Source organism: Bufo gargarizans, chromosome 3 (assembly GCF_014858855.1).
Source record: "Bufo gargarizans isolate SCDJY-AF-19 chromosome 3, ASM1485885v1, whole genome shotgun sequence".
NCBI lineage: Eukaryota > Metazoa > Chordata > Amphibia > Anura > Bufonidae > Bufo > Bufo gargarizans.
Window position 1 is genome coordinate 159188609 of NC_058082.1, and position 24973 is coordinate 159213581.

Here is a 24973-nt window from a genome sequence, read left to right on the forward strand (position 1 = left end):
AGTTATTTCAAGCATTTGGTGTGCTCTTTAAACCTACTGTTTCCATAGAACAGCGCTAGAGGAATTACAGAGTAACAGACAGTCTAAAAGTCAGAGATATCAGAACTCTTCTAATGCCACAGCGCAAAAGGCACTTCATAGTGCTGTGCCTGACACATATCCTAGTCTCAATACTATTTGAAGCAACAGTAACTTCCTGGGATGGAAGATCCTCTGGCTTGTATCCCTTACCACCATTAACCCAAAAAAGACTCATCAGCTTGACTTGTTGCAAAGGCCGTAGCGGCAATTTATTAACAATACAATTATTACCATGAATTATAAACATATTTTGTAACCATTGTAACAATAATTCAACATGTAACATTTCCTTCTGTTCATGTCCCCGAATGACGCAAAGGGATCCTAGAAGGCAAACCTAGTACACCATATTCACCACTCGTGAACCTCCACTTATGATCCAGGTTTTTAATCCAACTTTACCCTTGGCCGCACTCTCCGACCGAAGGGCACCAACTCCTGGAAATTATACCCCTGCAAGGCTATTAGCCCAAACAGGATCCCCCCAGCTTTTCATTCACCACCAACGTCCTAGATGCATGCCGAAAAAGATAGAGCCATGCACCTATTCCAAGTTTTGCCTCACAGGATCCCCCTTTTACCTGCCACCAGACGAACATTGGTGTCACCTCACCTATGTTCATCCCTCCAAACCTTGAAAGCCGTTTCCAAGCCCTCTTGCAAGCCTAACTTCCACAGATCGATCCCCATATCATTCAGGTGAACCCCATCACGCTTCAAAAACATTGGGGACGCCTCCTCTAAGTCTTTATGCTGCACCACAAATCCTCCCTGCCGCTTCACAAAGCGACCTACTTCCTTATTCACTTTTGCCCTCACCCTGTTCAGTTTCTCAACCGACCTCGCCATTCGTCAAGCCCAACGAGCCACGATATCAGACTAGACCACCAACAATGAAGGAAAATCCGCCCACAACCTCAGCAAATCCAACTTGATATCCCTAATGACATCCCTGGTACAACGAATGCCCAAATTGTTTCATCGCGCATGTAAAACCACAATATCCGGAGGACGATCTAACAAAACATAAAAACAAAATTCTGGAAGCACTCGCCTCCACAACAAACCAATCCAACGAACCTGTAATTCCATTCCTACACACATCTGCTCTTTGGTCCCCCAAATACACATAAGAATGACCAAAAATCCAAACCAAACACGGGGCGGATCCTGAAAAATATAAAAATACATCAGAAAACATATTCCCATCATAAGAATCCTGTAACGTTCACCAAAACCACCCTCATCTTGCAATAAGACAGCAAATGAGGCCGAATATATGAACGAAAAAAAGCAGACTCCCATCTACCTATACTTCGAATCACCTCATCCCCCAAACCCCACCTAGCAGCCTCCGTGGCAGCTCCTATCTGAAAGGAGCGAGATGCAAACTCACTAGCCATTAAACCTCCTGATTAGAGTTGAGCGAACACCTGGATGTTCGGGTTCGAGAAGTTCGGCCGAACATCCCGGAAATGTTCGGGTTCGGGATCCGAACCCGATCCGAACTTCGTCCCGAACCCGAACCCCATTGAAGTCAATGGGGACCCGAACTTTTCGGCACTAAAAAGGCTGTAAAACAGCCCAGGAAAGAGCTAGAGGGCTGCAAAAGGCAGCAACATGTAGGTAAATCCCCTGCACACAAATGTGGATAGGGAAATGAATTAAATTAAAAATTAAATAAATAAAAATTAACCAAAATCAATTGGAGAGAGGTTCCATAGCAGAGAATCTGGCTTCCCGTCACCCACCACTGGAACAGTCCATTCTCAGATATTTAGGCCCCGGCACCCAGGCAGAGGAGAGAGGTCCCGTAACAGAGAATCTGTCTTCATGTCAGCAGAGAATTAGTCTGCATGTCATAGCAGAGAATGAGGCTTCACGTCAGCCACCACTGCAACAGTCCATTGGCATATATTTAGGCCCAGCACCCAGGCAGAGGAGGGAGGTCCCGTAACAGAGAATCTGTCTTCATGTCAGCAGAGAATTAGTCTGCATGTCATAGCAGAGAATGAGGCTTCACGTCAGCCACCACTGCAACAGTCCATTGGCATATATTTAGGCCCAGCACACACACAGGCAGAGGAGAGAGGTCCCGTAACAGAGAATCTGGCTTCATGTCAGCAGAGAATCAGTCTGCATGTCATAGCAGAGAATGAGGCTTCACGTCAGCCACCACTGCAACAGTCCATTGGCATATATTTAGGCCCAGCACACACACAGGCAGAGGAGAGAGGTCCCGTAACAGAGGATCTGGCTTCATGTCAGCAGAGAATCAGTCTGCATGTCATAGCAGAGAATCAGGCTTCACGTCAGCCACCACTGCAACAGTCCATTGTCATAAATTTAGGCCCAGCACCCAGGCAGAGGAGAGAGGTCCCGTAACAGACAATCTGGCTTCATGTCAGCAGAGAATCAGTCTGCATGTCATAGCAGAGAATGAGGCTTCACGTCACCCACCACTGCAACAGTCCATTGGCATATATTTAGGCCTAGCACACAGGCAGAGGAGAGAGGTCCCGTAACAGACAATCTGGCTTCATGTCAGCAGAGAATCAGTCTGCATGTCATAGCAGAGAATGAGGCTTCACGTCACCCACCACTGCAACAGTCCATTGGCATATATTTAGGCCTAGCACACAGGCAGAGCAGAGAGGTCCCGTAACAGACGATCTGGCTTCATGTCAGCAGAGAATCAGTCTGCATGTCATAGCAGAGAATGAGGCTTCACGTCAGCCACCACTGCAACAGTCCATTGGCATATATTTAGGCCCAGCACCCAGGCAGAGGAGGGAGGTCCCGTAACAGAGAATCTGTCTTCATGTCAGCAGAGAATTAGTCTGCATGTCATAGCAGAGAATGAGGCTTCACGTCAGCCACCACTGCAACAGTCCATTGGCATATATTTAGGCCCAGCACACACACAGGCAGAGGAGAGAGGTCCCGTAACAGAGAATCTGTCTTCATGTCAGCAGAGAATTAGTCTGCATGTCATAGCAGAGAATCAGGCTTCACGTCACCCACCACTGCAACAGTCCATTGGCATATATTTAGGCCCAGCACCCAGGCAGAGGAGGGAGGTCCCGTAACAGAGAATCTGTCTTCATGTCAGCAGAGAATTAGTCTGCATGTCATAGCAGAGAATGAGGCTTCACGTCAGCCACCACTGCAACAGTCCATTGGCATATATTTAGGCCCAGCACACACACAGGCAGAGGAGAGAGGTCCCGTAACAGAGGATCTGGCTTCATGTCAGCAGAGAATCAGTCTGCATGTCATAGCAGAGAATCAGGCTTCACGTCAGCCACCACTGCAACAGTCCATTGGCATATATTTAGGCCTAGCACACAGGCAGAGGAGAGAGGTCCCGTAACAGACAATCTGGCTTCATGTCAGCAGAGAATTAGTCTGCATGTCATAGCAGAGAATCAGGCTTCATGTCAGCCACCACTGCAACAGTCCATTGGCATATATTTAGGCCTAGCACACAGGCAGAGGAGAGGTTCATTCAACTTTGGGTAGCATCGCAATATAATGGTAAAATGAAAATAAAAATAGGATTGAATGAGGAAGTGCCCTGGAGTCCAATAATATATGGTTATGGGGAGGTAGTTAATGTCTAATCTGGACAAGGGACGGACAGGTCCTGTGGGATCCATGCCTGGTTCATTTTTATGAACGTCAGCTTGTCCACATTGGCTGTAGACAGGCGGCTGCGTTTGTCTGTAATGACGCCCCCTGCCGTGCTGAATACACGTTCAGACAAAACGCTGGCTGCCGGGCAGGCCAGCACCTCCAAGGCATAAAAGGCTAGCTCTGGCCACGTGGACAATTTAGAGACCCAGAAGTTGAATGGGGCCGAACCATCAGTCAGTACGTGGAGGGGTGTGCACACGTACTGTTCCACCATGTTAGTGAAATGTTGCCTCCTGCTAACACGTTGCGTATCAGGTGGTGGTGCAGTTAGCTGTGGCGTGTTGACAAAAGTTTTCCACATCTCTGCCATGCTAACCCTGCCCTCAGAGGAGCTGGCCGTGACACAGCTGCCTTGGCGACCTCTTGCTCCTCCTCTGCCTTGGTCCTTGGGCTTCCACTTGTTCCCCTGTGACATTTGGGAATGCTCTCAGTAGCGCGTCTACCAACGTGCGCTTGTACTCGCGCATCTTCCTATCACGCTCCAGTGCAGGAAGTAAGGTGGGCACATTGTCTTTGTAGCGTGGATCCAGCAGGGTGGCAACCCAGTAGTCCGCACAGGTTAAAATGTGGGCAACTCTGCTGTCGTTGCGCAGGCACTGCAGCATGTAGTCGCTCATGTGTGCCAGGCTGCCCAGGGATAAGGACAAGCTGTCCTCTGTGGGAGGCGTATCGTCATCGTCCTGCCTTTCCCCCCAGCCACGCACCAGTGATAGACCCGAGCTGCGTTGGGTGCCACCCCGCTGTGACCATGCTTCATCCTCATCCTCCTCCACCTCCTCCTCATCCTCGTCCTCCTCGTCCTCCAGTAGTGGGCCCTGGCTGGCCACATTTGTACCTGGCCTCTGCTGTTGCCAAAAACCTCCCTCTGAGTCACTTCGAAGAGACTGGCCTGAAAGTGCTAAAAATGACCCCTCTTCCTCCTCCTCCTCCTCCTCCTCCTGGGCCACCTCCTCTTCCATCATCGCCCTAAGTGTTTTCTCAAGGAGACATAGAAGTGGTATTGTAACGCTGATAACGGTGTCATCGCCACTGGCCATGTTGGTGGAGTACTCGAAACAGCGCAACAGGGCACACAGGTCTCGCATGGAGGCCCAGTCATTGGTGGTGAAGTGGTGCTGTTCTGTAGTGCGACTGACCCGTGCGTGCTGCAGCTGAAACTCCACTATGGCCTGCTGCTGCTCGCACAGTCTGTCCAGCATGTGCAAGGTGGAGTTCCACCTGGTGGGCACGTCGCATATGAGGCGGTGAGCGGGAAGGCCGAAGTTACGCTGTAGCGCAGACAGGCGAGCAGCAGCAGGATGTGAACGCCGGAAGCGCGAACAGACGGCCCGCACTTTATGCAGCAGCTCTGACATGTCGGGGTAGTTGTGAATGAACTTCTGCACCACCAAATTCAGCACATGCGCCAAGCAAGGGATGTGCGTCAAATTGGCTAGTCCCAGAGCTGCAACGAGATTTCGCCCATTATCACACACCACCAGGCCGGGCTTGAGGCTCACCGGCAGCAACCACTCGTCGGTCTGTTGTTCTATACCCCGCCACAACTCCTGTGCGGTGTGGGGCCTGTCCCCCAAACATATGAGTTTCAGAATGGCCTGCTGACGTTTACCCCGGGCTGTGCTGAAGTTGGTGGTGAAGGTGTGTGGCTGACTGGATGAGCAGGTGGAAGAAGAGGAGGAGGAAGCCGAGAAGGAGGAGGTGGCAACAGGAGGCAAAGAATGTTGCCCTGCGATCCTTGGCGGCGGAAGGACGTGCGCCAAACAGCTCTCCGCCTGGGGCCCAGCTGCCACTACATTTACCCAGTGTGCAGTTAGGGAGATATAGCGTCCCTGGCCGTGCTTACTGGTCCACGTATCTGTGGTTAGGTGGACCTTGCCACAGATGGCGTTGCGCAGTGCACACTTGATTTTATCGGATACTTGGTTGTGCAGGGAAGGCACGGCTCTCTTGGAGAAGTAGTGCCGGCTGGGAACAACATACTGTGGGACAGCAAGCGACATGAGCTGTTTGAAGCTGTCTGTGTCCACCAGCCTAAATGACAGCATTTCATAGGCCAGTAGTTTAGAAATGCTGGCATTCAGGGCCAGGGATCGAGGGTGGCTAGGTGGGAATTTACGCTTTCTATCAAATGTTTGTGAGATGGAGAGCTGAACGCTGGCGTGTGACATGGTTGAGACGCTTGGTGACGGAGGTGGTGGTGGTGGTGTTGGTGGTACATCCCCTGTTTGCTGGGCGGCAGGTGCCAACGTTCCTCCAGAGGCGGAGGAAGAGGCCGAGGCGGCAGCAGCAGAATAGGCCGAGGCGGCAGCAGCAGAAGAGGTAGCAGGGGGAGCCTGAGTGACTTCCTTGGTTTTAAGGTGTTTACTCCACTGCAGTTCATGCTTTGCATGCAGGTGCCTGGTCATGCAGGTTGTGCTCAGGTTCAGAACGTTAATGCCTCGCTTCAGGCTCTGATGGCACAGCGTGCAAACCACTCGGGTCTTGTCGTCAGCACATTGTTTGAAGAAGTGCCATGCCAGGGAACTCCTTGAAGCTGCCTTTGGGGTGCTCGGTCCCAGATGGCGGCGGTCAGTAGCAGGCGGAGTCTCTTGGCGGCGGGTGTTCTGCTTTTGCCCACTGCTCCCTCTTTTGCTACGCTGTTGGCTCGGTCTCACCACTGCCTCTTCCTCCGAACTGTGAAAGTCAGTGGCACGACCTTCATTCCATGTGGGGTCTAGGACCTCATCGTCCCCTGCATCGTCTTCCACCCAGTCTTGATCCCTGACCTCCTGTTCAGTCTGCACACTGCAGAAAGACGCAGCAGTTGGCACCTGTGTTTCGTCATCATCAGAGACATGCTGAGGTGGTATTCCCATGTCCTCATCATCAGGAAACATAAGTGGTTGTGCGTCAGTGCATTCTATGTCTTTCACCGCTGGGGAAGGGCTAGGTGGATGCCCTTGGGAAACCCTGCCAGCGGAGTCTTCAAACAGCATAAGAGACTGCTGCATAACTTGAGGCTGAGACAGTTTCCCTGGTATGCATGGGGGTGATGTGACAGACTGATGGGGTTGGTTTTCAGGCGCCATCTGTGCGCTTTCTGCAGAAGACTGGGTGGGAGATAATGTGAACGTGCTGGATCCACTGTCGGCCACCCAATTGACTAATGCCTGTACCTGCTCAGGCCTTACCATCCTTAGAACGGCATTGGGCCCCACCATATATCGCTGTAAATTCTGGCGGCTACTGGGACCTGAGGTAGTTGGTACACTAGGACGTGTGGATGTGGCAGAACGGCCACGTCCTCTCCCAGCACCAGAGGGTCCACTAACACCACCACGACCATGTCCACGTCCGCGTCCCTTACTAGATGTTTTTCTCATTGTTATGGTTCACCACAACAACAAATATATTATTTGGCCCAATGTATTGTATTCAAATTCAGCGGGATATAAATTTGAGGCCTAGTATTTAGGCGCTGGGTGACCGGTATGGATTTAGTGACAGAATTAGACTTGGAAATGCACAGAAGCGTGTGTGTGTGTGAAGTTATTCTGAATGACCCAATGTGCACCTTGAATATTATATACCCTTTTAGGGATAGATTTCAAATAGCTCTGATATAGCAGAAACCACTAAATTATGAAATTGCTAAATTGGGAATTGTATTTCAACCCAGAACAAAAAATGTGCTTTGACGGACACTAAATAACTTTCCCAGCCACAACAGGACAGCGTTAACGAGAGATTTAGCAGGATATAAATTTGAGGCCTAGTATTTAGGCGCTGGGTGACAGGTATGGGTTTAGTGACAGAATTAGACTTAGAAATACACAGTAGCGGGTGTGTGTGAAGTTATTCTGAATGACCCAATGTGCACCTTGAATATTATATACCCTTTTAGGGATAGATTTCAAATAGCTCTGATATAGCAGAAACCACTAAATTATGAAATTGCTAAATTGGGAATTGTATTTCAACCCAGAACAAGAAATGTGCTTTGAACGGACACTAAATAACTTCCCAGCCACACAGGACAGCGTAACGAGAGATTTAGCGGGATATAAATTTGAGGCCTAGTATTTAGGCGCTGGGTGACAGGTATGGGTTTAGTGCCAGAATTAGACTTGGAAATACACAGTAGCGGGTGTGTGTGAAGTTATTCTGAATGACCCAATGTGCACCTTGAATATTATATACCCTTTTAGGGATAGATTTCAAATAGCTCTGATATAGCAGAAACCACTAAATTATGAAATTGCTAAATTGGGAATTGTATTTCAACCCAGAACAAGAAATGTGCTTGAACGGACACTAAATAACTTTCCCAGCCTAACAGGACAGCGTAACGAGAGATTTAGCATGGATATAAATTTGAGGCCTAGTATTTAGGCGCTGGGTGACCGGTATGGATTTAGTGACAGAATTAGACTTGGAAATGCACAGTAAGCGTGTGTGTGAAGTTATTCTGAATGACCCTATGTGCACCTTGAATATTATATACCCTTTTAGGGATAGATTTCAAATAGCTCTGATATAGCAGAAACCACTAAATTATGAAATTGCTAAATTGGGAATTGTATTTCAACCCAGAACAAGAAATGTGCTTGAACGGACACTAAATAACTCGCCCAGCTACAGCACTAAGGACAGATTTAGCGGGATATAAATTTGAGGCCTAGTATTTAGGCGCTGGGTGACAGGTATGGGTTTAGTGCCAGAATTAGACTTGGAAATACACAGTAGCGGGTGTGTGTGAAGTTATTCTGAATGACCCAATGTGCACCTTGAATATTATATACCCTTTTAGGGATAGATTTCAAATAGCTCTGATATAGCAGAAACCACTAAATTATGAAATTGCTAAATTGGGAATTGTATTTCAACCCAGAACAAGAAATGTGCTTGAACGGACACTAAATAACTCGCCCAGCTACAGCACTAAGGACAGATTTAGCGGGATATAAATTTGAGGCCTAGTATTTAGGCGCTGGGTGACAGGTATGGGTTTAGTGCCAGAATTAGACTTGGAAATACACAGTAGCGGGTGTGTGTGAAGTTATTCTGAATGACCCAATGTGCACCTTGAATATTATATACCCTTTTAGGGATAGATTTCAAATAGCTCTGATATAGCAGAAACCACTAAATTATGAAATTGCTAAATTGGGAATTGTATTTCAACCCAGAACAAGAAATGTGCTTGAACGGACACTAAATAACTCGCCCAGCTACAGCACTAAGGACAGATTTAGCGGGATATAAATTTGAGGCCTAGTATTTAGGCGCTGGGTGACCGGTATGGATTTAGTGACAGAATTAGACTTGGAAATACACAGTAGCGGGTGTGTGTGAAGTTATTCTGAATGACCCTATGTGCACCTTGAATATTATATACCCTTTTAGGGATAGATTTCAAATAGCTCTGATATAGCAGAAACCACTAAATTATGAAATTGCTAAATTGGGAATTGTATTTCAACCCAGAACAAGAAATGTGCTTGAACGGACACTAAATAACTCGCCCAGCTACAGCACTAGGGACAGATTTAGCGGGATATAAATTTGAGGCCTAGTATTTAGGCGCTGGGTGACAGGTATGGATTTAGTGCCAGAATTAGACTTGGAAATACACAGTAGCGGTGTGTGTGAAGTTATTCTGAATGACCCTAATGTGCACCTTGAATATTATATACCCTTTTAGGGATAGATTTCAAATAGCTCTGATATAGCAGAAACCACTAAATTATGAAATTGCTAAATTGGGAATTGTATTTCAACCCAGAACAAGAAATGTGCTTGAACGGACACTAAATAACTCGCCCAGCTACAGCACTAAGGACAGATTTAGCGGGATATAAATTTGAGACCTAGTATTTAGGCGCTGGGTGACAGGTATGGGTTTAGTGCCAGAATTAGACTTGGAAATACACAGTAGCGGGTGTGTGTGAAGTTATTCTGAATGACCCAATGTGCACCTTGAATATTATATACCCTTTTAGGGATAGATTTCAAATAGCTCTGATATAGCAGAAACCACTAAATTATGAAATTGCTAAATTGGGAATTGTATTTCAACCCAGAACAAGAAATGTGCTTGAACGGACACTAAATAACTCGCCCAGCTACAGCACTAAGGACAGATTTAGCGGGATATAAATTTGAGGCCTAGTATTTAGGCGCTGGGTGACAGGTATGGGTTTAGTGCCAGAATTAGACTTGGAAATACACAGTAGCGGGTGTGTGTGAAGTTATTCTGAATGACCCAATGTGCACCTTGAATATTATATACCCTTTTAGGGATAGATTTCAAATAGCTCTGATATAGCAGAAACCACTAAATTATGAAATTGCTAAATTGGGAATTGTATTTCAACCCAGAACAAGAAATGTGCTTGAACGGACACTAAATAACTCGCCCAGCTACAGCACTAAGGACAGATTTAGCGGGATATAAATTTGAGGCCTAGTATTTAGGCGCTGGGTGACAGGTATGGGTTTAGTGCCAGAATTAGACTTGGAAATACACAGTAGCGGGTGTGTGTGAAGTTATTCTGAATGACCCAATGTGCACCTTGAATATTATATACCCTTTTAGGGATAGATTTCAAATAGCTCTGATATAGCAGAAACCACTAAATTATGAAATTGCTAAATTGGGAATTGTATTTCAACCCAGAACAAGAAATGTGCTTGAACGGACACTAAATAACTCGCCCAGCTACAGCACTAGGGACAGATTTAGCTGGATATAAATTTGAGGCCTAGTATTTAGGCGCTGGGTGACCGGTATGGATTTAGTGACAGAATTAGACTGGGATATGGCCAAAAAATAAACAGACTATTGCTGGTTAAATGCACTTGGTGTGACAGCTTCACCCTGATGTAGGCTTTAGCCAAAAAACAACCACACCATTGAGGGTTAAATGCACTTGGTGACAGGCGCAGCTTGCCCCTGATTTAGTATATGGCCAAAAAATGAACAGACTATTGCTGGTTAAATGCACTTGGTGTGACAGCTTCACCCTGATGTAGGCTTTAGCCAAAAAACAACCACACCATTGAGGGTTAAATGCACTTGGTGACAGGCGCAGCTTGCCCCTGATTTTGTATATGGCCAAAAAATGAACAGACTATTGCTGGTTAAATGCACTTGGTGTGACAGCTTCACCCTGATGTAGGCTTTAGCCAAAAAACAACCACACCATTGAGGGTTAAATGCACTTGGTCGCAGCTTGTGCTGGCGCACCACAAGACACAAAATGGCCGCCGATCACCCCAGAAAAATGTGACTGACAAACGGTCTGTGCAGCCTAAAAACAGTGAGCAATTGAGGATCAGCAGCTCAATGATCCACAGCTGCAGATCGATCAGTTAATCAAGTCCTTTGGAGGAGTTAATCTGCCTAATCTCGCCCTACTGTCGCAGCCGCAACCTCTCCCTACGCTAATCAGAGCAGAGTGACGGGCGGCGCTATGTGACTCCAGCTTAAATAGAGGCTGGGTCACATGGTGCTCTGGCCAATCACAGCCATGCCAATAGTAGGCATGGCTGTGATGGCCTCTTGGGGCAAGTAGTATGACGCTTGTTGATTGGCTGCTTTGCAGCCTTTCAAAAAGCGCCAAGAAAGCGTCACAAAAGCGCGAAGAAAGCGACGAACACCGAACCCGAACCCGGACTTTTACGAAAATGTCCGGGTTCGGGTCCGTGTCACGGACACCCCAAAATTCGGTACGAACCCGAACTATACAGTTCGAGTTCGCTCATCCCTACTCCTGATGCCAAGCACTTCCGAAAGAGTGCCACGAACTAAAAATGCGACAAAGCCGTCCCATTTAAATGTATCAACAATGGCCCAGCAATAACTTGCCGCATAACCAAGAAATCCTCAACACATCTAACCGGGCAAACGACCGACCCTGCCAATGATCGTAATACAAAACTCCTCCCTCTACCTTCAGGATCCGATTTCAATCTACGCATCAAACATTGTAAACCCTCCGAACACAGCAATACATCCTCCCTCTGCCAACCGCCTAACCCAACCCGACTACGTGCAACTAATTCCGACACCCTAAAACGCCCCAAAAAACTCCAACGAGAAAGCAGCCCGAAACAAGCACACCTCATAGCCAAATACATAGATCGAGCCCACATGTCTCACCAGGAGTTGCAAGATTTTGTAAGAAACCGGGCGGTGTTTATCCCTGGTGAGTGCGCTCTGCCGATAACCTTTCAGCGCTTGACGTACTAGAAAACATTTGGACACGTCCGTTATACCCCACAGGCGAAACCACTAGGAAACCGCCGACACCCGTTTTGAGACCACTGAATAGGATAATCCCTCGCTGAATGTCAACCCAGCAAAATAAATCAAAAGTGTCCGAAAATCATTCCCGAACTACAACCCCCAACCTGATCTAACAATCGCTCCCACTGAGACCACACTGCAGAATAAGCTGACCATGTACTGGTACTCACAGATTGCCTAAAAGCTGTGGAGACCCCAAGGCCACGCTCCAGAGCCACTGAGGACAAGGACCTACCCCCCATGTAAAGCTGACTGGAGGGTCTCCTGCACCCATTCCAGCCTGTGATTAGCCGTTGCGGATCTAACCTGCGCAATTAGTTCGAGGAAATCCATGCCGCGTCCTGCAACTTCTGCTCCATGGTCCTAACACAATAAGCCCCTCCCCTCGCTGCCTTAAAACCCCGGCGCGAAACTGCCGCTCCACCCCCTACTCCACCCCTGCCGGACTCACTACTGAGTTAACCACTACCTTCCACCTAAGGGCCCATTCACACTTGCGTTGTCCGGATCCGGCGTGTACTCCACTTGCCGGAGGTACACGCCGGATCCGGAAAAACGCAAGTGTACGGAAAGCATTTGAAGACGGATCCGTCTTCAAAATGCTTTCAGTGTTACTATGGCAGCCAGGACGCTATTAAAGTCCTGGTTGCCATAGTAGGAGCGGGGAGCGGGGGAGCGACATACTTACAGTCCGTGCGTCTCCCGGGGCGCTGCAGAGTGACGTCAGAGCGCCCCAGGCGCATGGATGACGTGTACATTCGATCACGTCATCCATACGCCTGGGGCGCCCTGACGTCACTCTGGAGCGCGCCGGGAGCCGCACGGACGGTAAGTATGCTGCTCCCCCACTCCCCGCTACACTTTACCATGGCTGCCAGGACTTTAGCGTCCCGGCAGCCATGGTAACCATTCAGAAAAAGCTAAACGTTGTATCCGGCAATGCGCCGAAACGACGTTTAGCTTAAGGCCGGATCCGGATCAATGCCTTTCAATGGGCATTAATTCCGGATCCGGCTTTGCGGCAAGTATTCAGGATTTTTGGCCGGAGCAAAAAGTACTGCATGCTGCGGTATTTTCTCCGGCCAAAAAACGTTCCGTTCCGGAACGGAAGACATCCTGATGCATCCTGAACGGATTTCTCTCCATTCAGAATGCATTAGTATAATCCTGATCAGGATTGTTCCGGCATAGAGCCCCGACGACGGAACTCTATGCCGGATCCGGCCAACGCAAGTGTGAAAGGGCCCTTAGTCAAGCCGCATTTCACTAGTCTGCACCCCGCTCCATTACTTTTCTTAACACAGCATAGAAAACAGTGCAATAAAAGCTGTGCTGGTAACAAATACAGTTTTGCTTTTAGATGGTTTGATTGAACATAGGAGTACTTGTACATGACATTTATTATATTGTCAAAAGGGGCGTCAACTAATGTGGCACAAATGCACCCACTGGTTCGTCTTTTGGTCTATGTTACATGCAGGTGACTTCCCTCATGATGTGTGATATGTGATGGATCCTGATTCTGAAGCAAGGCAAGCCATGACATGACAAGATTGAAAATGGTAAACAACGCACTCAGGAAAGGAAAACCCCCTGTGGAGGAAACATCTAGAGAATTATGGCTGAAGGATTGCCCTTCCCTTTGGCCTCTTTCACATGGGTGAGTTTTCAGCGCGGGTGCAATGCGCGACATGAACGCATTGCACCCGCACTGAATCCGGACCCATTCATTTCTATGAGGCTGTGCACACCAGCAGTGATTTTCACGCATCACTTGTGCGTTGCGTGAAAATCGCAGCATGTTATATAGTCTGCGTTTTTCACATCCCATAGAAGTAAATGGGGCTGCGTTAAATTGCAAGCATCCGCACGCAAGTGCGGATGCGGTGCGATTTTCACGCACGGTTGCTAGGAGACGATCGGGATGGGGATAACTCACCTTAATCCACTTGATTGCGCAGTCCGGCTTCTCTTCTGTCTTCTTCTTTGCTGTGCACAGGAAAAGGACCTTTGATGACGTCACTGCGCTCATCACATGGTCCGTCACATGATCTATCACCAAAGATCATGCCAATAAGTAAATTAAGGGGATTGTGCAGTGATTGATATTAATGACCTATCCTGAGGATAGGTAATCAATATCTAATCGGTGGTGGTCCGACACCCTACATCCCCGCGGTGGAATAGACATATGGATGCGGGCATCTTTTGTGGCCCCATTGATGTGAATGAGTCTGCATCTGACCCTCAAACAATGCCTTAGGCCTCTTTCACACGAGCAGATTTTCCGTCAGGGTGCGATGCGTGAGGCAAATGCACAGCATCCGTACTGAATCCTGACCCATTCATTTCAATGGGTCTGTGTACATGAGTTTTTTCACGCATCATCTCTGTGTTCAGGAAAAATCGCAGCATCTTCTATATTCTGCGTTTTTCTCTGGTTTCATAGAAGTGAATGGGGCTTCAGTGAAAAATGGATTGCATCCGGATGCAATGTTTTTTTTACTGATGGTTGCTAAGAGATGTAGATAGTTATTTTTCAGTTTTTTTTTCACATGCATGAAAAACACATCAAAAACTGATTGCACCCACGTGGAAAAAACTGAATGCTATAGCAGATAAAACTGACTGAACTTGTGTGCAAAACCATCAGTTTTTCCTGAACAGATCCTAACACAATCCATAACGCTGGTGTGAAAAAGGCATTTGGCCCCTTTCACATGAGCCGGTTTTCCGTGTGGGTGCGATGCGTGATGTCTGAACGCATAGCACCTGCACTGAATCCTGATCCATTCATTTCAATGGGTCTGTGTACACGAGTATTGTTTTTCACGCATCAGTTCTGTATGTTCTGAATCGCAGCATGTTCTATATTCTGCGTTTTTCACGCAGCCCTGGCCCCATAGAAGTGAATGGGGCTTCAGTCAAAAACGCATTGCATCCGGGTGTAACCTGGATGCAATGTGTTTATCACTGATGGTTGCTAGGGGATGTTGTTTTTCACTTGTGTGAAAAATGCATCAAAAATGATTGCAAAAAAACTGAACGCAATTACAGACAAAACTGACTGAACTTGCATGAGAAATCGTGCGAGTTTCACTGAACGCATCCTGAGAGAATCCATAACGCTGGTGGGAAAGAGGCCTTAGGCCCCTTTCACACAAGCGAGTTTTCCGTGTGGGTGCAATGCGTGATGCGAACGCATTGCGCCTGCACTGAATTCTGACCCATTTATTTCAATAGGTCTGTGTACATGAGCGTTGTTTTTCACGCATCACTTGTGCATTGTGTGAAAATCGCAGCATGTTCTATATTCAGCGTTTTTCACGCAACGCTGGCCCCATAGCAGTGAATGAAGTGAATGGGGCTGCGTGAAAAACGTGGATGCGATGCGTTTTTCACTAATGGTTGCTAAGAGATGTTGTGTGTAAACAGTTTTCTATCACGCTCGTGAAAAACGCATCAATACGCATTTCACCCGCGCGATAAAAACTGAACAACTGAACGCAATCGCAAACAAAACTGACTGAACTTGCTTGCAAAATGGTGCGAGTTTTCCTGAACGTACCATGAAAGCATCCGGACCTAATCTGTATCGTTCGTGTGCAAGGGGCCTTAGAGTAGAATGGAGAGAGTGACAGGCCTGGGCAGCCATCTCCTGCTCTTAGTGGCCACACTTGTACTCCCATACATGGATCACAGGATCACTCTTCTTCCAAAATGTGGGCAAACATTTAAGGCATTTTCTTGTTATCTATATATTACAGAATGTCTCCGCATTCTAGGCTTAATATACCTTCCAAAACAAGTGCTAGCTTGTCTGCCTACTACAAGTGCGGTCTGTTCTACCAGCTGGTGGTGGCTTCTTTTTAAAACCCCATGGTTTGCAGATCTCAATACATCTAGGACATTACACTCATTTCAGCAAGTGACATTTATCATGTAGACAAAGTTAATTCAAGGCACTTTGTATTGTTATTATCCGTATTGCCTCCTTTGTTGGCCTCATTCATTTTTCCGTGCTCATTTCCATGGTTACGACCACCCTGTAATCCATCAGCGGTGGGCGTGCTGCACACTACGGGAAAAAGTGCTGGCCTGTCTGGTGGCCGGGCACGTGGGAGCGCATATAGGCTAGTGCTGTGATCGCTAACCTCCAACACTCCAGCTGTGGTAAAACTACAACTCCCAAGATGCACACTTGCTTGGCTGTTCTCAGAACTCCATAGAAATGAATGGAGCATGCTGGGAGTCGTAGTTTCACCACACCATCACTGGGGTACTGCTTTTTTTTTATTTTATTTTTTTATTGTGTGCAAGCACGGCCACTGCTGATGGTTTGCAGGGTGGTCGTAACCATGGAAACGAGCAGTGTACAATGTGATGGAAAAATGAATCCAGCCAGCAAAGGAAGCAATATGGACAGTCACAATACATTAGTAAGTGGCTTGTACTAACTTTCTCGACATGATAAATGTTATTTGCTGAAGTGACACAACCCCTTTAAGCTGCGACGGTGTGCTTGAATCTACCCTCAACCTATTATATAAATTAGAAGCTTTTTGGTTCACTAATCCTGTATCAGAAGCTTAGAGGAAACTGGAATGTCGATGCAGAGACCAGAAAGCCGAGGAGCATTACATGTAGATGAATGGATGTTCCGACTTAAAGGTTACTATATACAGGCTCGGACTGGCCCACAGGGGTACAGGGGACTCCCCCGGTGGGCCCCTGAGCAAAGTGGGCCCCCAGTCTCCCACCCCCTGCACAAGTGGCACATAACACAGTAGACTTATTACACTACATAAATATATTCCATGTACAGCACCTCAACCAGCCTCTTTTCATATAAAAACTTGTTAGATTATTTATTATATTTGAATGTATCCGTACGGTGAGCCCCCAAAATAAATTTTACTGGTGGGCCCTAGGTAGCCCAGTCTGACACTGACTATATAGCAGAATAAAATAGCAACACGCATGCACACAACCATAAAACAGCAACACTAAACCGCTGCATACACCTGGACACACATCATAGCAATTTACACTGCAGCCTGTCGCCTCCAGCACATGATGTCGTGTCACTTGTAGTCCGCCACATGTTTGTGGAACTTCCTACTGTAACATCTGCAGCGATAGATAAGTGCATGTCGTCACCCAGCAGAGATGGAGTTAAATATTAACAGAGAGAGCATAGTGACAGCAGTGCCTGTCAGTGACATGATACGCACACAGCAGTGTCATCGCAGCTCCTACCTTCACAGTCCCTGAGGCTTTTCCTGCTTGGTGCTCAGTATTTGGGTGGAGCAGGATCTTGGGTCTCTGGAAACAGCTTTGGGAATTAGTTGGAGTAACTATCTCCTCAGCTCTGGGCAGTGTTGTGCCTCCGCTGCCTGGCTAATGGTGAAGACAGCCGCTGTTTGTAGGCAAAGTCCATCAGCTTTAAAGGAGAGATTTTCCTAGCCTTACGAGGGGGGGTGAGGAGGAGATTGTGCTATTAACACTTAGCACTGCAATCGCTGGAGACAAAGAAAATAGGCATCGGGGGGAGATTTATCAAAACTGGCTTAGTCACCCATAGTAACCAATCAGATTCCACCTTTCATTTTTCAGAGCTCCTATTGAAAATGAAAGGTGGAATCTAATTGATTGCTATGTGCAACTAAGGGCTCTTTCACACCTGCGTTCTTGTCCGTCGTCGGGGCTCTATGCCGGAAGAATCCTGATCAGGATTATCCCCATGCATTCTGAATGGAGTGAAATCCGTTCAGGATGCATCAGGATGTCTTCAGTTCCGGAACGGAAAGTTTTTTTTCGGCCGGAGAAAATACCGCAGCATGCTGCGCTTTTTGCTCCGGCCAAATATCCTGAACACTTGCCGCAAGGCCGGATCCTGAATTAATGCCCATTGAAAGGCATTGATCCGGATCCGGCCTTAAGCTAAACGTCGTTTCGGCGCATTGCCAGATCCGACGTTTAGCTTTTTTACAGTGGTTACCATGGCTGCCGGGACGCTAAAGTCCTAGCAGCCATGGTAAAGTGTAGTGGGAAGCGGGGGTGCAGTAAACTTACCGTCCGTGCGGCTCCCGGGGCGCTCCAGAATGACATCAGGGCGCCCCAAGCGCATGGATCACGTGATCGCATGGCACGTAATCCATGTGCATGGGGCGCTCTGACGTCACTCTGGAGCGCCCCGGGAGCCGCGCGGACTGTAAGTATACCGCTCCCCCGCTCCCCACTACTACTATGGCAACCAGGACTTTAATAGCGTCCTGGGTGCCATAGTAACACTGAAAGCATTTTGAAGACAGATCCGTCTTCAAATGCTTTCAGTACACTTGCGTTTTTCCGGATCCGGCGTGTAATTCCGGCAAGTGGAGTACACGCCGGATCCGGACAACGCAAGTGTGAAAGAGGCCTAAGGCACCTTTTATTTTTCCGTTCTTCTGATCCATCAGAAGAACAGAAAAATAAGCAAAAAACAGCAATCTGTATTTTATCAATCTGTAAGGCCCCTTTCATACGAGCGTGACAGATTGGCTCAGGATGCGTTCAGGGTGCATTCAGTGAAACTCGCGCCATTTTGCAAGTAAGTTCAGTCAGTTTGGTCTGCGATTGCGTTCAGTTCAGTTTTTTTTTTATTTTTATTTTTTTTTTTTCGCCGGGTGCAATCTGTTTTGATGCATTTTTCACATGTGTTAGAAAAAAAACTGAAGGTTTACAAACAACATCTCCTAGCAGCCATAAGTGAAAAACGCATTGCATCCGGATGCAATCTTTTTTTCACTGAATCCTTATTGACTTCTATGGGGCCAGATCTGCGTGAAAATCGTAGAATATAGAACATGCTGCGATTCTCACTCAATGCAGAACTGATGCGTGAAAAAAAGTACACAGACCCATTGAAATGAATATGTCAGGTTACAGTGCAGGTGCTATGCGTTCACTTCACGCATCGCACCCACGTGGAAAACTCGTTAGTGTGAAAGGGCCTAAAGCTCAGTCATGCACATTTTGCATCTGTTTTAGCCATATCCATCTGAGATCCGTTATTTTAGACGGAAATAATAAGCCCTACAAACGTTTTTTTTTTTCTGTCTAAAATAATGGATATCAAATGGAAATGGTTGAAACAGATGCAAAATGTGCATAGCGGATGCTTAAAATACAGGATCCATTTATTTTAATTTTTTTCTGTTCTTCTGACGGACCAGAAGAACGGAAAAATAAACAGTGATGTGAACCCGGCCTTAGTCAGTTTTCCTGTATAAGGGCTCATGCACACGACCATATGTATCTTGCGGTCCGCAAAAGACGGAGCCGCAAAAAATATGGATGGCATCCGTGTGCCTTCTGTACTTTGCGAAACGGAACAGCTGGCCCTTAATAGAACAGTACTATCCTTGACCATAATGCGGACAAAAATAGGACATGTTCTATTTTTTTGCAGAGCGGAAATACGGACATACGAAAATGGAATGCACACAGAGACACTTCCGTTTTTTTGCGGACCCATTGAAATGAATGGCTCTGCATACAATCTGCAAGAAAAACAGAACGGACGCAGAAAGAAAATCCGTTTGTGTGCATGAGCCCTAACACTGACATAAGGCTGTCAGTGTTATCCTATGGCCCCTTTCACACGGGCGAGTATTCCGCGTGGATGCGATGAGTGAGTTGAACGTATTGCACCCGCACTGAATCCGGACCCATTCATTTCTATGGGGCTGTTCACATGAGTGGTGATTTTCACGCATCACTTATGCGTTGCGTGAAAATCGCAGCACGCTCTATTTTGTGCGTTTTTCACGTAACGCAGGCCCCATAGAAATGAATGGGGTTGTGTGAAAAATCGCAAGCATCCACAAGCAAGTGCGGATGCGGTGCGATTTTCACGCACGGTTGCTAGGAGACGATCAGGATGGAGACCCGATCATTATTATTTTCCCTTATAACACCGATCCCAGACCCGAACTGTGAAGAAGTTCGGGTTTGGGTACCAAACATGCGCGATTTTTCTCACGCGAGTGCAAAACGCATAGCAATGTTTTGCACTCGCGCGGAAAAAAATTGCGGGTGTTCCCGCAACGCACCCGCACATTTTCCCGCAACGCCCGTCTGAAAGAGGCCTATACATTCCAGACCTATAAGGGTTACATAGCATCATAAATCAATATAATACTATGCGACCTTGGCAGTGCTGGAAGTCCAGGACGGGAGCTGCGCTGCGAGTAACTCGCTCGTCTGAAATCCCCCCTATCCCCCTCCCATGTCTAGTAGTACTAGGGGCAGATTGTGATAAATAATGATCCTGGTTATAGCCATGTGTTTTTAGAATTAGCTGCTTATAAGCACGCTAGATTCAGTCATGCATCTGCCACTTACAGGTGAAACTCGAAAAATTTTAATATTTTGCAAAAGTCCATTTATTTTAGCAATGAAAATTAAAAGGAATTGCATTAATGCAGCTTAAAATTAAAATTTTGTGAAAAGGTTCAATAATCTAGGCTCAAAGTGTCACACTCTAGTCAGCTAATTCATCCATACCCCCTGAGTATTTTTTCGAGTTTCACCTGTATATTAAAAAGCATAGCGGACTACCCTTTTCAATAAGGTGGGTATGGTCCAATCCTTCAATAAGGTGGGTATGGTCCAATCCTACTCCTTGTAAAAAATAACACCAAAACCAAAGAATTATGGCAAAATGTGGTGGAAGCCCCATCATCATAGTCAACCCCCGTCTGCTGCCTCTTGCACCCAGATGTCTCCAGTATCCAGTACCGAGAAACCTTCCACCATGACAGTCCTGGACCTGCTATACCAGATAATGTTCCCTCATATATAAGTATCAATGTGTCAGCAAAAATGTCCAGGAGATTTGTCACCTGCACCTGCCTGCCACTTAAATCTCCTAAGCTATGCTCCCGCCAAGATAGTTGATTTTTCCAGATCTTCCGCCATATATTTGCATTGACCCAGTGGATCACTACTAAAGAGTTATTCCACTGCTAAAGGGGTTAATTTCCTCCATTAAGGGCTAGGGTGCCTGCACACGGTGCGGATTACACACGTTTTTTCTGTGTGGATCTTGTACAGAATAGACACAGCTTAATACAGTACCAGCAAAGTGCATGAGTCTCATGTACACTTTTTTTTCGCAGCATGTCAATTGTTACATTTTCTGTGTACATTTCACCCTTTTCAATGGAAGGGTGAGATCTGTGGCAAATCTGCACCAAAAACCACATAATAACTGCACAAAAAATTGCCAAAACCATGAGAAATAATGCAAATTTATGTGCGTTTTTGTGCTGTTTTGGGGCAGATTTCTTGCAGATCTTCTGCACACAAATCTGCACCATGTGCAGCCACCCTTGATGTACTTTCCTGTGCCATTTATATGAATCCAGGGTGTACCTCAATGGCAGAAAGGGTGCGTCCTCTATTCACTGTACGCATGGAGCCCCAGGAGTGCTATGGAGAGGGATTATCCACAGTGACCACTACAACCACCCTCTTTGCCACCACCACCTACCACTGCCCTTCTCTTCAGCTTCAGCCACCACACCTCACCCCGTGGACCGGCACTGCATATTGTTTATCTTCCAGCCATCCTGTAGCAGACGGCCATCTCGCTACACCCTCCAGAGTAGTCTGTTCCTCATCCTTACCCTCTTTAAAGGGATTTTTCAAGACTAGTGATGAGCGGCATAGGCAATATTTTTTTCACGATATCTCACGAATTTTTCGCATAATATTCACAATAAATTCACAAATTCTAGAATTTGTGATCTCCAGTCATTATTTCCGTCATTGCACAAATCGGCACTAATGATGCACATATTTTTTGCGCAATACATGCAACTTCTTATTTTATCAGGTATGAGTAGATATTACTGATTGGTGCACTAAATATTGTTGTGACATCACAGCACTATGTCTGTAGCATGTATGTATGGACTAATCCCTATCACAGCACAGTAATCCCTATCACACTACCTAACACCCTGCACTGGAACCTATCAGCTACACTATATCACTCTCTAACCTACACTGACTATCTCCCACTATCTGTATTATATATATGAGCTAACTATCTATCTAATGTAATTGGATAAGAAGTAGGATCCAGATGAAAGCACAGAGCACAGCAATGACACGGCTCTCTCTCAGAACTGCAAAAAAACAGCAGAAAATGGCTGCTGGGGAGGTTCTTATATAGTAAGGGGGTAGGCAATGTTCCTATTGGTTGCTAGGGATGTTGCTAAGCTCTGGCAAAGATATTGCAGCCTTCTCATTGGCCCACAAGAAGGGAGGTTACTGCTGAAAAAAAAAATTAGAATATTTGTGATTATGAATATATAGCACTATATTCTACATTTTTCGCGAATTCTCGATGTGCTAATATTGGCGATAAAAATTAGCGATTAGAATATTCACGATCAACACTATTCAAGACCTCAAAAAATACAGATTTCATCACTGCCGTTCCAGAGAGGGCTTGCTGATCTTTGTTTCTGGTGTTGCAGTAATGACTTTCCAACTACCCCTACATGATCCCTGGCCTCAGCAGTCCGTGGTATAGTCAGGTACATCATCGGTGTTCCCAGTTACTCCCACATGACCACTGAGGCCAGTGATTGGCTGCAGTGATCAGATGGGGTAGTTGGGGATGTCATCTCTGCAGCACCAGAAACAGACTGGCAGAAGCAGTGGAACGGTGGAAATCTAACGGGTGAGCAATACTTTCATTGTTATTTGATAGTTCTTCCTGCCTTTACCTAGATTTTGAATGGTAGGGAGATAGATAAGGAAAATACAGCGGTCCGAGGAAGCACGATTCAGCGCGAAACGGCCGTCACCGCCTAATCACACCTGGGCCATTCTGCTCCCCAGCCTGTGCACCTAACGCTACCTTGTTAACCAGCAATAAAAGCATCAACGAAGATTTTACCTAGATTTTAATACCCCTCACAGAGAACATAGCCCATAACATGCCATGAAACCTATTTTGTGACTCAGCTCTGATTCTTTGGATCTATGTTTCCAGGAAATAATTACAGACACTTTTGAACTTAAAGGGGTTGGTCACTTTCTGCCTATTGTTGACAAATTGTGTATGTAAAATGACTGTATGACTCTGTTACAAAAAACAAAATGGCTGCACAGCGTTATATATACAAACAATAGAGCTAAGAAATGGGGGTCATTCTAGGTTCTATTTTTTGTGGCCCCATTGAAGTGAACCCAAACCACGGTCGTGTGCATGAGGCCTAAGACATCGTTCACATTTGGATACCTCCTGGCCAGACGTGTTTTCAAAACCCTGTATCCCACAGACATTACAGCCATTACTGCCAGAGTACTACTGCCTGCCATAGACTTTACAGAGAGGATTTAGCAAGATAGTGTACAAAGCTTAACTAATTGTCTAAAGGCCAACAAAGGCTATATTAGTAAGTGGCATATAGTCATCTTACAAATACATTAATCAACTGTAGCGAGAAAGTGGACAATCCCTTCAAGACCAGGCCACCTCCAGGGCAATATATCATTAGCTTGCAATGCAATACAGCATGTAACACCCCATAAAACAGCATGGGTACATGCAATTTGAGGTATGCGTGCCATTACATAATATATTTCTTGTGATTTTTGTAAATGTCAAGCAATTATTCCCCCCCAGAGTTCTGGTTCAGGTGATTTTGAAAATGGTTTGTACTATACATTTACTATGCTTTTTAGTATTGTATGTTTTTAGAATAGCTTGTAGTGTCGTCTATACGACGACATTTGTCACGCGCCAATTTTTATAATGGTAGTCTATGGTGTCGCACTGCGACATGCGACGACTGCAACACGAAAGTCGCAAAAAAAACAATCAAGATGGATTTTTCTGCGACTGTCGCGTCGCAGTCGCAGCATGTCGCATGTCGCAGAGCGACACCATAGACTACCGTTATAAAAATTGTTGCGCGACATTAATGATGCGCGACACATGTTGCAGTGTAGTTGTGCCCTATGTGTTGCGCAACACATGTTGTTGTGTAGACCTAGCCTTAGGCTACATGCACACGACAGTGAAAAATAAACCTTAGTTAAAAATGGATAAACTGTCCATTTTTCACTGACTTTTTTTCACTGATTCCTTTCTTAGAAACGGACATTAAAAATGGACCCATTCAATTGAATGGGGCAGTCGGTCAGTAAAAAATGGACAAGATAGTTCTATTTTTTTACGTCTGTTATTCACTGGCCGCTGTGTGAATAACCCCATAGACTACCACTGGTCTTAAAATAGACGTGTGATGGCCGTTAAAAAACATCCATTACACATCCGTTTTTCACTGTTGTGTGCATGCATGTAGCCTTAGGGTGCTGGCAGTTGCTGCACGTCATGTGTTTCATGTTACAGGCCACAAAAGTATTTAATTTCTAATGTATGGAAATTAAGTCACATGTAAAAAGCGGAATACATATTTATATAGCTCAGTAAACACAAGACACGCAGTGCTAGACATGCATTATGTAATAATCTCTGCTCAGGTGATTTCTACCTTGCTATAAAATGAACAGGACTCAAGAAGATCAATACACAATCCGTTCACACTCATTCATTGCTATATCCATGGAAACCAAAGTCCTGGACAATACATATATCTGGGACTGGGACAGCTTCAATGTGGGAAGCAATCTCCCATACATGTTCTCCTAACATATCATCAGCGAAGTATGGCGTCTGTTTCTACAGATTTCATTCTGTTAAAGCTTGATACATATTAGGCACCAGTTATTTAAATAACATCTATCTATGACTGTTGTGAGAAGGCACAAGGTGCCGTAGTAGACGATAGATACGTGTAACAGAGGTGCCTGACCTCGGTGAAATGAACCGGTAACACT

The 24973-nt window shown here is 46.2% G+C and overlaps 1 protein-coding gene across 2 annotated transcripts in view; it reads right to left on the reverse strand.

Moving 5' to 3' along the window:
- Positions 1-17559, reverse strand: part of RDH5 (retinol dehydrogenase 5) — a 47704-nt gene extending 30145 nt beyond the window's left edge. For both annotated transcript variants that reach the window (XM_044284922.1, XM_044284921.1), the window contains exon 1: positions 17327-17559. The gene's annotated coding sequence lies outside the window, so the exon portion shown is untranslated. The remainder of the gene's footprint in view (positions 1-17326) is intronic.
- Positions 17560-24973: the final 7414 nt, after the last annotated feature.